We start from the raw sequence: 11,474 nt of genomic DNA on the forward strand, positions 1-11,474 counted from the left end.
CACCCTGCCACAGCGGGAAGTTGGGGGTAGCAAGGGCAAGCTCCATCTACCCCGCTTCTTACATGACACCCCACTCCCAGGATCCCTTCCATGGCTGCCCCTGCCTCCATGCCAACACGGCCCTGCCCACATCTGTCCAGGGCCCACCAGCCTCTCCTCCTTCTGCTGTCTGCTCCATGGTACCTTTACAAAATCTCTGCAAGGCCAGGGGGTGGGGGTCAGGATATGAACTCAGCCCAGACTTTGGGGGATGGGGTTGCTAGGGCCCGGGTGGGCACAGAAACCTCTAAGCTGACCCTATGCAAGGAACAAGGAGGACCGAAGGCCTGGTCCAGCCTAGTGTCCCTCCTCCCCAATTAGGGAGACAGGAATGAACACCTGGCCCTCCCTAAATAGCCCTCTGCCTAATTACCTAGCCAACTGCCAGGAGCCAGAGGCCTAAGCATCTGTTCTCCAGATGTGAGCCTTTTCTCCTGGCCTGTTCTTCCTCCAGGAAGCCTTCCCAGATAATCTGGCTCCTGGCTGCTTCTCCCAGGGTCCCAAGACCTGGAGATGGAGCTCATCCAGGGTGGCCCTTCCTGCTCTGGTGACCCCAAAGTGCACCCCACCTCAGGCCATAGCTATGACCCCTCTGGCTGGCAGCTTCTGTGACACCAAAAGTATCTTCTTGAAGACCCTGCTGCCTGTGGTCCTCATTCATGCTCTCAGGGCATGTTGGGGGGGGGGGTAAGCAGAGAAATGAGACCCAAAGGCAAGGAGAGATGGTGCAAGGTGGTGGCACTGGGCAGCAGAGTGCAAAGAGAACACAAGCAGAGGCAGGGGGGACCAAAGGTGACACCATCCCCACTCCAAAGCCAGCCATTTGTCCAGGCTGGGCTACAGGACCCATGGGAACCTATGCACATGCAAACGAGGTTTAAGTGCTAAGGAAAATGTACTCTTCTGAGAGAGGGGGTCTTGGCTTGGGCCCCAACCCCAACCCCAAGAGAAGGGCCTGCCTGCCTGCCCAAGTGCAACACCTCTGGGTACCTGAGCAATATTCAAACCATTCTCGGGTTTCAGAATGATGCTATCTCAGTTCCTGTGTGAGAGTGGCCTGGGGCTGGTGTGTGTGGGGCAGGAGGGGGGGGGAGTGGTCAGGGCCATCTCCTGGAGCTGCAGCAGGCTATCCCTTTCGGAGGGGGCTGCAGGAAGGCCCCAGCGAACATCCCTGTGCATCCCCTATGGGGCCAGGGAGCAGGTCAATGTGGAACGATGCCCTGAGTGTAGGCAGCCTGGCCAGGCGGGCCCTTCATCCCTCCCTGCAGGCTGCGGAAGGACAGACTGAGGGGAAGGCAGGAGGCGCTGGAGACAGCTGTCAGCCCTCCTCCCGCCCCTTCCCTGTGGCTGGGCTGCAGGGCATGAAATAAGCAGCAGGCACTGGGGGAGGGGGTGACAATCCAATCCACCTGTCACCCCCACAGTCAGGCGGCCTCCAGCAGCCTGCTCACTAACAAGGGAGGAGACATGGGGGAGGGAGGCTGTGTGTGTGTGTGTGTGGGGGGGGAGTTGGTGGAGCGGGACAGACACACAGATGCAGCAAGACAGGCCCAGAACATGAGAGGCCCAGAGGCAAGCACAGTATGGGGCAGAGGCTGAGACTGGCAGAGGGGGCAGGGTGCCAGAGACAGAGTCAGAGAGACCAAGAAATGGGTGGATCAAGCCTGCAAGGGCCAGCATAAGGATAGGCACTTGGGCACAAACTGGTGGGGTGCTGCCTGGGGAGGGGCAGCCAGGGGACCTGGGGGTCAGGGCTCTACTAGCCTTGAGAGCAGTTGAGCACACTGAGCATGATCCCAGAGCTGAGCTCTGTCCACCTGCAGAACATGGGGATCTCAATCTTCCTAGCTGTGGGGGGAGGGGAGGCAGCTCCAGAGAAGGGTGGGAAGGTAAAGCTAGACGGGTCCTCTGGCTGGTAGGCCCCTGGGTACACACAGAGAGACCCTACCTCACAAAAACCACACCAACCCCCAACCCCGTGTGTGAAGGGGCACCCCCCTAAAGCCTGGGCTAGGGGGCAGGGTGAGTGGGTGGAGTTTGAAATGCCTCCACCCCGCCAGCCAGCCCAGTTCCCCTACCCCAGACTGTTCTCCACCACATTCTCCATTCCCTTTACCCTCCCCCATCCTAGCCACCCCCCCTACAGCTTCTTCATCCCCCCCAGAGTTGTTCTGGTGTCTGCTCCCAAAGTCATAAGGGGGCCCCCACCCCCACGTCTTCCCAGTTTGGCAAGCTGGCAGCCTAAAGCCAGGTTCCCACCATCCTCCCCTCCCTCGGGACGCCCCTCCCCCAGTCCAGCAGCCTCAGGGCTGGGCAGGGGCTATTTTTAGCTCGGGCACTGAGCTAATTTTAACTCACTGACAAGGGACCTGGGGGCGGGCTGGCGGGCTGGCTGGAGGGAGGGACAGTCCAGCCTGAGGAAGCCAGACCCAGGGCAGGGATGGTCCTGAGCTCCAGGCGCCCCAGGGACACAAGTGGAGGCAGGCACTGCACGGCCTGGGCCCAGGAGACAGGAATGGACTTGCCAGAGGAGCACCTGGCATGGGGAGCAGGGCGCAGCCTCCCTTGGACTCCTGCTGGACAGTGCTCCTGTGCCCCACCCTGCCACCCCACCCTCTCCTCCTGGGCAGATCTCCAGGGCTGGGGTCTGTCTCTGGTGCCTCTTTCACGCTTCCCACACCAGCCTGTCCTTCCTGCAGTCTGTCTCCTGCTCATCCTTCCTGTGGCTGCCGCCCCCAGGTTCTAGCACCTGCCACCCCAGAGCTGGCCTTTCCCTGGTGGCCTCTAGGGTGACTCCCAGGAATCCCCAGGGCCCCACAACCCTCCAGTTTCCAGCATTGAGGGGACTAGGAGGTGGAGGTCTGCGGGTATTGAGACTAGGTTGGGCTCCCGAACTCCTAGCTTGCTCCACCTGCCTTGGCTACGTCAATGTCTCCTGTACAGTGACCAGGCTGGAGGACATGGACTAGAACCTAGGACCCTTCCTGCCTAGACACTCTTTCCCAAGCTCCTTAGAGAGGCCCCTCAGGGGTCAAATCTAAAACTGTGACAGCCTGGTGGGCCAGCTGTCCACCAGCTGGGGACAGGACAACATGGAGGCCAAAAGAGAGGGGACAGGCTTGATAGAGATTGGGGGGGGGTTTGCTTCTGAATAGGAAACCTCATAGTAGATGGCTCAGGGGTGGCCGCACAATGAGTCCCTCACTCATGTAAAGTGCCCAGCTGACTTGGGACCTGGGTGGGAGGGGAATATTCTGGTCACTGAGTAGTGACTATGCCAAGGCCAGGTCATTGGTGGGGCTGATTCTGGAAGCGGGAGCCTTGTACCCCCCCCAGCAGGCAGCCTGAGCTGACTCACAGCCATCATTTGCATAGGCCTTTGCATGGTGGCTCTGATCCTATTCCTACCCCAGCCCTGCCCTCTCTCCCTCACTGGATCCTGAGGAACAGAGCCCCCCCCCCCAGTGGAGTTGTTGGCATGTCCGGCCTCCAGTCCCAGGCTTCTCCTCCCAAAAGTACCCCTAAGTTGACCCAGACCCCCTATACTGTCTATAGCTCTCATCCCATTCCTGTGCAGGTCTCCTGTTCAGGTAGGGTGGGAAGTGACTAGGAGAAATAAGGAGCTGATGAGATTTGTGGGGCCAAATGTAATGGCTTCACCACTGCCTAGGGGCTCCTCACACTGAAATCCCACTCCTTCTTTGGTTCCAAGACTGGGGCAGCAGTAGTATGGGTTGACTGCTACCTCTACCCCAACCCCCTCCCCCCCCAAAATTACTTCACTGGAAAAGTAATGGTTTACAGGACAGTTGTTGACACATGGATACAATTTCTCATCTCTCCGTGACCACCAACTTAAGTCCTTTCCCACAACTGCACACTGTCCCCAAGGCCCTCTCTACTCTCACCGAATTTTGAAGATCCACTCCCCAAAGTGTAGAGAGGGGAAGTAACCTGGCACAGCAGTAGAGAAAGATGCAAAACCATAGAGATTTCCGATGGATGCAGAATCGCCCTGGGGCCACGACTTGCTTTTAGTTAGCCAGGCAGTTAGAAGTGAGGCCATGCAGCTGGAAACATCTGGAGAGGGCACAAGGGCCCAGTGTTACCCCCAGCTGGTGAGAGCTGGAAGACCACCAGCTTCCTGTCTGAAATGTGTCAGACAAGCTGACCTCCTTCCATCCAGTCTGTCCATGCCTTCAGCCTTACCCTTCTAGAACAATGCTGCTCAGGAGTCTCTGAGCCTGGGAAATCCTCCCTGACATCTAGCCGCCCCTCCTCCCTGTGTACCCTAATCCCTGGACAGGCATGTGGATGGATGGGAATTCTAGGCGGGGGTCCCCAGCCATCCAGATCCTTGGCCAAGAAGAGGTAGGGGCGGTTGGGACGGTTACTGTGTCACCTTCCACCTCCCCACCCAACTTCCCTCTGGGGTCTCAGGAGACAGAAGTGAAAGTGGCAGCTGGGGCCCTGGAGGCGGGTCAGTTTGCAAGCCGTTGGGGTGAACATGATGCTGCCACTGGGGCTGGTGTGCTCACCACTGACAGGGCAGGCGGATGGTCAGACCACAGGAGGGACTTCCCGTGCAGACAGACCAGTACACAGGGAAATATGGAGGGGTGGGATGGGAGGGGAAGACGTGGAGTCTGGGCAGTAGACAGTCTTGGGTGCCCTCTCTGCCGGGGCAGGTGTGCAGGCTACAGAAGGTGACAGAAGACTGCAGAAGGGCACACTTGGTTGATCACAGATGTTACCATGTGTAAGGACCCGGGTTCAAGTCCCTGCTCCCCATCTGCAGGGGGAAAGCTTCAGAGGAAGTAAAGCAGTGCAGCAGGTGTCTCTCCTCTATCTCCTCTTTCCCTATCAGTTTTTCTCTGTCTCTATCCAAAATAAATAAAATCAGAAGGCCAGGTCAGGGGGCAGAGGATAAAGGACCTAGGCTCAGGCAGAGAGAACAAGTGTGACAGGGGAGGCAAGGAAGTAGAAGCACACACCTGCAACTGCAGATACGGCCCCCCCACCCCAACAGGCCAATCCAATCAGGGGAGCAAATCCTCCTAGAGACACATAGTGACCCTGAGGATTGAAAGCAGCCACCCAGGGTGACCACTGGGTCTCCCAGAGTGAAGGACAGTCCCTTAAGCCTTTGGGGAGGGGGGAACAGTGTGGCCCAGCAGGCAGTTCTTACGGGATTAACCGGCTGCTTTCAGAGAAGGTACCAGGTAAGGCTGAAATGCCCAGGCGGGTGGAGGGGGGGGGCTGGGCAGGCAGTGGGGGATTCCCTGCACACAGCTATGCAAATGCTTGTCCCCAGATGCGACTTCTGCCCCTCACCATGGCCCCTCTGTGAGCACCTGTGCACAGACCCTACTGCCTCCTACTCCTGCTCCATCTGCCCCCAATTCCTTTGTCACACTTTCCAACCAGCACCCCACCCCCAGGCAGCAGGTGAAGGGACCAGGGGGCACTCCACACCCCTTCCCACCAACTGCCCACCGCTAGGATGACAGATGGGGCAGACAAGTCGGGACAGCTGGGCCTGGACACCTGTCCCCACCCAGTGGCCTGGGCCCCACAGGCCAGCCCTGGAGCATGCAATAGCTTAGCCACAGAGGGACAGGTGACCGCAGCCCCTCCCTACCAGATGACCCCCACCAGCCCCCACCCAACACAACCCACACATGTCTGCAAGGGAGACTCAGGACCTGTTCCATGCCCTGGTCCCCATGTTACTTGATCCCAATGGAATGAGAGAGACCGGCTCCTCCCCACCCATACCCACTGTCTGCTTTCCTCTGAACTTTGGAGATGAGCTCGCTTCCTGCTCTTGCTGCCCTCAGCCTCCATGTCTGCTGGGGAGGCATGAAGAGCAAGAGAGCAGCAGCTGAGGGGCCTGGAGGCAAAGTGTGCTGGAGACAGGTTGTGAGATAGGGCACAGCTGAGGGAGCCTCCCAAGCACATACACTCCAGGGTCACCAAGCCCTGGCCACCCACCCACTGAAGCAAGCCCCAGGCTGGGTTGGAAGGTCTGGAAGGAGAACTCCCACACATACTCTGCTGGGCGTCCTTCCTTCCCTGGCAACGCTCTTCCGCAGACTCAGACATGGACAGAAGCTGGCTCAGGTCACCAGGAGTCAGGGGCAGAGGTGGGCTTTTCACTTCCTGGTATAGCTTGGCTAGAGCCACCTGGAGTCACAGCATGTGCCCTCCAGAGTCCCTAACTGAGGACCTGGACAGCTCTACCCAGCCTCGTGGCCTCAGGCAGGACAAGACTACTGGGGCTTGACTACTTGGACCCTAATAGAAACCCAAACACTTCTATGGGAGGAAAACTCAGTTTCCTTGGTCAAAAAAAAAAAAAAAAAAAAAACTTGTGGAGAAGAATGAGACTCTGTCTTTGTTGTTTAACTGGGGATTGAACCTGGGGCCTGGCGTGTATAAGGTTGGTGTGCTACTGCTGCTCTAGTTCCTAGGCCAGCACAGGGCTTGGCACACAGAAATATAAAAATGTAAGCTTCCTCCCTCTAGCCCCTCGTGACATTAAAAGCTGTGGCTTTGGGTCTTCTACATGGGAAAAAAGGATGAGTGGTGGCGGGGGACTACGATTACAGTTCTCTGGATTAGGGGACCAAAAATCTCCTTCTCTGGTCTCCCTGGTCTCTCTAGGTCTGCATGAATCTTAGGGGAGCAGCCAGAGCACCCAGTCAAGGTCAGTAGCCCGGCCTGCAGCCCAGGGCCTCCTGGGAGGGAGAGTTTAAGTGAGTAAGCATGGTCCTGCCTGGCTGTAGCTAGCAAAGGCAGAATTGTGTCCCCTCCCAGTCCATTGAGGAGGGAGAGAACAGGCATGGGTACCCCCAAAACTATCAGGTCCCTGGGCAGAGTCAGTGAGCATACCTGGGTCTCTGTGTCCATCAGATCTTTGTGGCCAAAGCCTCAGGAAATGTAAAAAGTCAGATGCAAATGGCCTGGGCTGGTGGTGGGGGTGGTCATTCAAACCAAGTAACCGTTCCCCTCCCTTGGTGTGAGGGCTCAGACGAAGCCTTCACCTTGACCCCTAGGCCTGGCCTGTGTACTAGGGTGAGAGGTGGAGGAGAACTAGGGGGAATCAGGGGCAAACCACCCCAATGCAGAGGTGCTCTACTCACCATACCAGGAGGAGAAACTCCCGTGCACCCGGACAGCTGGCTTCTCCCCAATACATGTGTGTGTGTGTGGGGGGGGGCAGTAATGGGAGTCAGCCAGGACTCCTGAGCCCATAAGCCCACCTGGGGCCTGGATTTGGCCTGCATTCTGCACCAGCCCTTCTACTTATAGAGATCACTTCATGTCTGTCTTCTTGCTTTGCCCCCCACCTCCCCAACTGGTCCCCTGGCTCCAATCCTTTAATCATCTTTGCCATCCACTGCCCCTCACCTGCCATGGGGTGGCAGCTGCTTTGTGGGTGTTTGCCTGCCAGCCTGTCTGTCCTGTGCACCTTTGTGTATATGTCACTGCAGGTAGCAGGACCCCCCCCCCCACCTTCCCCTTGCCTGGGGAAGGGGCTCAAAGGCTGGTCCCCTCACAGTCCAGGACTCACTCTCCTCAGAGCACTGTCAGTCCCTGGCAGGGGGAGAGAGGAGAAGATAAATATTTCAAGAGCCAGACAGCACTAGCCCCACTAGGCCAAAGTTCAAGGCCTTTCGGCTGAACCACAAGGAACACGCACTGGACTCCTCTCTCCGCCCCGGGGATGGAGGACTTGTCCTGGGGAAGCTCCTCCTGGAATCTCCATCCTGCCTGTCTGCTATAGAGGAGGCCCAGGCCTTGGTGATGACAGCAAGGCTTCCGGCTTCCAGAAAGGAGCACCCAGCACTATCACCAAACTGGGACGGAAGGACAGACACTTGGCTGGACTCCGGCCCCATGACTGGCTTGTAAAAGCCAGCAGTGGTGGTGACAGTGGTGCTGCTGGCCTGCCACCATCCTCCTGGCCTATAAAAGGGAGCTGATCACCTCTAGCCAGCTAGCTTTCAAGCCTGGGGAGTCCTGGCTGTAGCCCCCTAGAACAGGGGAACCCCAACACTGAAACCTGACACTTGGTCTTGGGTTCCAGGCCATGCTCAACCTCCCCCAACACCTAGGCATCCAGAGCCCTAGTGAATCCTAGGACTACAGCTCAGAGAGCCAAGCCTCCACCACTACCTTCCTCCAGCTGCCATTATTCAGGAAAGATGGGGGGGGGCTGTAACCAGAAAATAACATCCCCCCGAGAAGTACAAAAGGGGGTGTTATGTATAACACAGGACCCACCTAGATCCTGAGCCAGCAGCAGCCAGGGTTCAAGGGTGTAGGAGGACCAGGGACACCCACCACAGCCAGTCGCTGGGGGTCTTACTCTCCCCATTCCCTTCAGTGGCCAGTTAGCCCTCCAGCCCCTATCTAGGTACTCCCCCTGCCCCCCATCTCCTGCCATCACATCTCCCAGGAAAGACCCAGAAAAGCAACAAGCCCCTACTGGAGGAAGATTATATAACAGCAGCCAGGAAGACTAGCTGTGGGGAGCCAGGGGCACAAGAGGGGAAGCCTAGCCAGCTTGCTCCCTGTGGCCCAGCCCAGCCAGCAGGTACTGAGTGGATGCAACATGTGCAGAACCCACATCCCCACCAAGCTCTTCACCTCAGATACAGCATGCAGAAACTCTAGCCCAGCCTTCCATGCCCATCCCCCAGCAGAGGTGCCAGGCTAGCTGGATGGGTCCTACTGTGCCCCTGGGGGGAGGTGAGGGAAGTGGGTGTCTTCCTGCCTCAAATCTCTCTGCCAAGAAGAGGTGTCCAAAGGAAGGAGCAGCAGCTGGTCTCTAGTTCAGACACAGATTGCTGTGTGATCCCAGACCTCTACCTCTACCTCTCTGATCTCTAAAGAAGTATAAGTAAAGGTACCTCCCTAGAGAAGCCGGAGCCCCACCACTGACAAATACACATCACACACACATGCACACGCACACACAGGCATATAGGAGTCTAGAGGGGGCAGGGCAGTTACAATAAAGAGGACACAACTAATGGGACCCAAAAGTCCAATGTCTGCACTAGAGTAAGTGGGGAAAGAGCCCCAGTAATGCCTGGTCACCCTACCTAGATGAAATGGGTCCTTGGCCACCATCCACAGGTCCCAGCCCACCCCCACCTCCACAGGACAGGAAAGAAATCCATTCCAGGCAGGCTGGCTATGGGAGCTGGGACAGCCAAGCTCAGTCCTGGGGCAGGTGTGACCCCATGGCCCCAGGCAGTGACATCTGTGGACACCCAACTGGGAGCCTTTCCACTGCTCTTCTCTTCTCTGCAGGGCTCCTAAGGTTGCCCTGCTGGAGGCTGGGGGTTTGGGGGGCAGAGGGCAGTGGACAGATCCCTAACTTCAAAACACCTGATCTCACCCTGGCTTGGGCTCCCTCCTATCTCCAGGCTGGAGCAGCCCAAGGTCACAGCCCCACAAGGCGAACTTCCCACAGTTCAGGGTGGCCCCTGAATCGCCAATAAGACCTACTGGGGAAGGGGTGGGTCACTCCCTCCCCCCCAAAAAAAAAATCAAAGGAGGTCTACAAAGAAAATGACAAAAAGAGGTCTGGGCACATGGAAATGGGGTTCAATACTCTCATACTGTACCCTCCCCCAACGATCCACCAGTGCGTTGCTGGGGGGGGGGCAGCGACCCCCCTCCGCCCCTCCCCACTCAGGACAACACACACAGTGCTGCTATAGAGCCCTGCTTTGAGGCAGAGATTTTTGGGGGGAGGTCTACAGAAAGGTCAGCTGTAGCCCCTACTGGAAGGGAGTCCCTTCCTCCATCACGGCAAGACCCAGGCCTGAGGGGGGTGCTGGCCACTGGGGTCCTCGGTCCCCCAAGGCTCCTCTCCTCCCAGCACAGCCCTTTCTAGGTGAGGAGAGGGAGGGGAGCAGTCTCGCCCAGATGTTGAGCAGCTGCAAACTTCTGGCGGGGGGGGGGGTCTCTCCAGCTGGAGCTATTGCAGACGACCCAGACGGGGGGGGGGGTCGGGGTGGTGCTGGGGGGCCTTGGAGACCACGAGCAGGTGAGAGGTCCCAGGGGAGGGTGCGGGGTGCACACCTCCTGGATGACTCCGCGTCCCAACTCCACAAGCACCTAGCACAGCCGGGGCCCAGCCGCACTCACACCCTAACCCACCGCCCGGTCTCATCGGAACAACATCCCCCCCTCCCTCCCCCGCGTCCCAAACAGCTGCAGCTCCCCGCCCCCGCCAGCCGCCCTCCAGGCCCCTCTGCACCACTCCGGGCCAAGGAGGAGGGAGCGGGCGGTGCGAGGGGAGGGCGACGGGCGGGGAGGCAGGAGGGAGGGCCGGCTCTGAAATGTCAGTTCTCCCGGCTGTCACCGGAGCGCCCCTCGGAGCACGACGCCCGGGCCCGGATCCCAGGGCCCCCCGGGCTGCGAGACCCCCAACAGAGACAGCCCCCCACCTCCGTCCCTCCGCCGCCACGCGACCCCAGCCGGCCCCCCGGGGCGCCCCGAGGCCGCCGCCCGCCCGGGGGGACGGTCGGGGCACCCCCTGCCCGAGCCGGCGCCGGCGGCGCGGGGGGGCCCTTAAAGCGGCAGGCGCGCGGTCCGCGTCCACTCACCGGCCCCGCTGGGCTTGGGGTGTCGCGGCAGGCGCGGGCCGCCTTCGCCCCGAGCGCGGCAGCAGGAGCGGGGCGCGTCGGCCAGGCCCTGGGCGGCGCCGGGGGGCCGGAGCCCCCGTGGTGGGCGCGGGGCGGGCGCGGGCGGGCGGGGACCGGGGCGAGCGCCGGAGCCGCCGCGGCTGTTGTTGATATTTTCTTCCTTCCTCCTTTCGGGATCCAAAGGTAACTCCTCCAGCCCCCGGGAGTCCAGGCCGACGTAGGCACAGCTCAGCCTAGCTTGAGGGGCGGGGGCGCGGGGTGACGGACAGGCGGGGGGGCCAATGGGAGGGCCCCTCGGGGGCGGGGGCGGGACCTGAGGGGCGGTCCCTCGGCGCCCCGCCCTCCCGTACCCGGGCCGGCCCGACCCGGCCCGGTCGCCCCCGCCCGCCGCCCTCCCGGCTGGGCTGCGGCGCGAGCAGAGCGGATCCCTCCGCCGGCGGGAGGGGCGGGGGTCGGTGGACTCCGCGGGTCCCCCGCCAGCCCGTCCGAAGGCTGCCAGTGCCTGGAGGGCCTTTCTGGGGAAGCTCCGCGGGGGTGCGCCCCGAGACGGTTGGTGGGAGTCTACGTGGATCTATGCGGGGCGGGCGCCAAATGGAGCAAAGACGCCCCTCCTGAAGTGTGTGCCTGGGCCCCCCTGGAAGTGACACCCCTTTTCCCGGCCCGGGAGTTACCTGGGGAGCGCATGGGCTCCCCCTACCTGTGACAGTCCTCCACCCCACCCCCGCTGGGCCGCTCAGCAGACGCCCAGTAATTTAAAGCGACAGCTCA

General features: G+C 60.0%; 1 protein-coding gene and 1 long non-coding RNA gene across 9 annotated transcripts in view; one reads left to right on the forward strand and one right to left on the reverse strand.

Annotated features, from left to right (window-relative positions):
• Window positions 1-10,899, reverse strand: part of MEF2D (myocyte enhancer factor 2D) — a 33,140-nt gene extending 22,241 nt beyond the window's left edge. Inside the window, exon 1 of one of the 4 annotated variants that reach the window (XM_060201621.1) lies at window positions 10,668-10,899. The gene's annotated coding sequence lies outside the window, so the exon portion shown is untranslated. The remainder of the gene's footprint in view (window positions 1-10,667) is intronic. The other 3 variants (XM_060201623.1, XM_060201620.1, XM_060201622.1) reach the window with 3 other exon arrangements.
• A 187-nt stretch (window positions 10,900-11,086) lies between these two features.
• The window catches only part of LOC132541348 (uncharacterized), an 87,545-nt gene continuing 87,157 nt past the window's right edge, over window positions 11,087-11,474 (forward strand). For all 5 annotated transcript variants that reach the window (XR_009552548.1, XR_009552550.1, XR_009552547.1 and 2 more), the window contains exon 1: window positions 11,087-11,255. This is a non-coding gene — a long non-coding RNA (uncharacterized LOC132541348). The remainder of the gene's footprint in view (window positions 11,256-11,474) is intronic.

Source organism: Erinaceus europaeus, chromosome 11 (genome assembly GCF_950295315.1).
Source record: "Erinaceus europaeus chromosome 11, mEriEur2.1, whole genome shotgun sequence".
In the NCBI taxonomy this organism is placed as follows: domain Eukaryota; kingdom Metazoa; phylum Chordata; class Mammalia; order Eulipotyphla; family Erinaceidae; genus Erinaceus; species Erinaceus europaeus.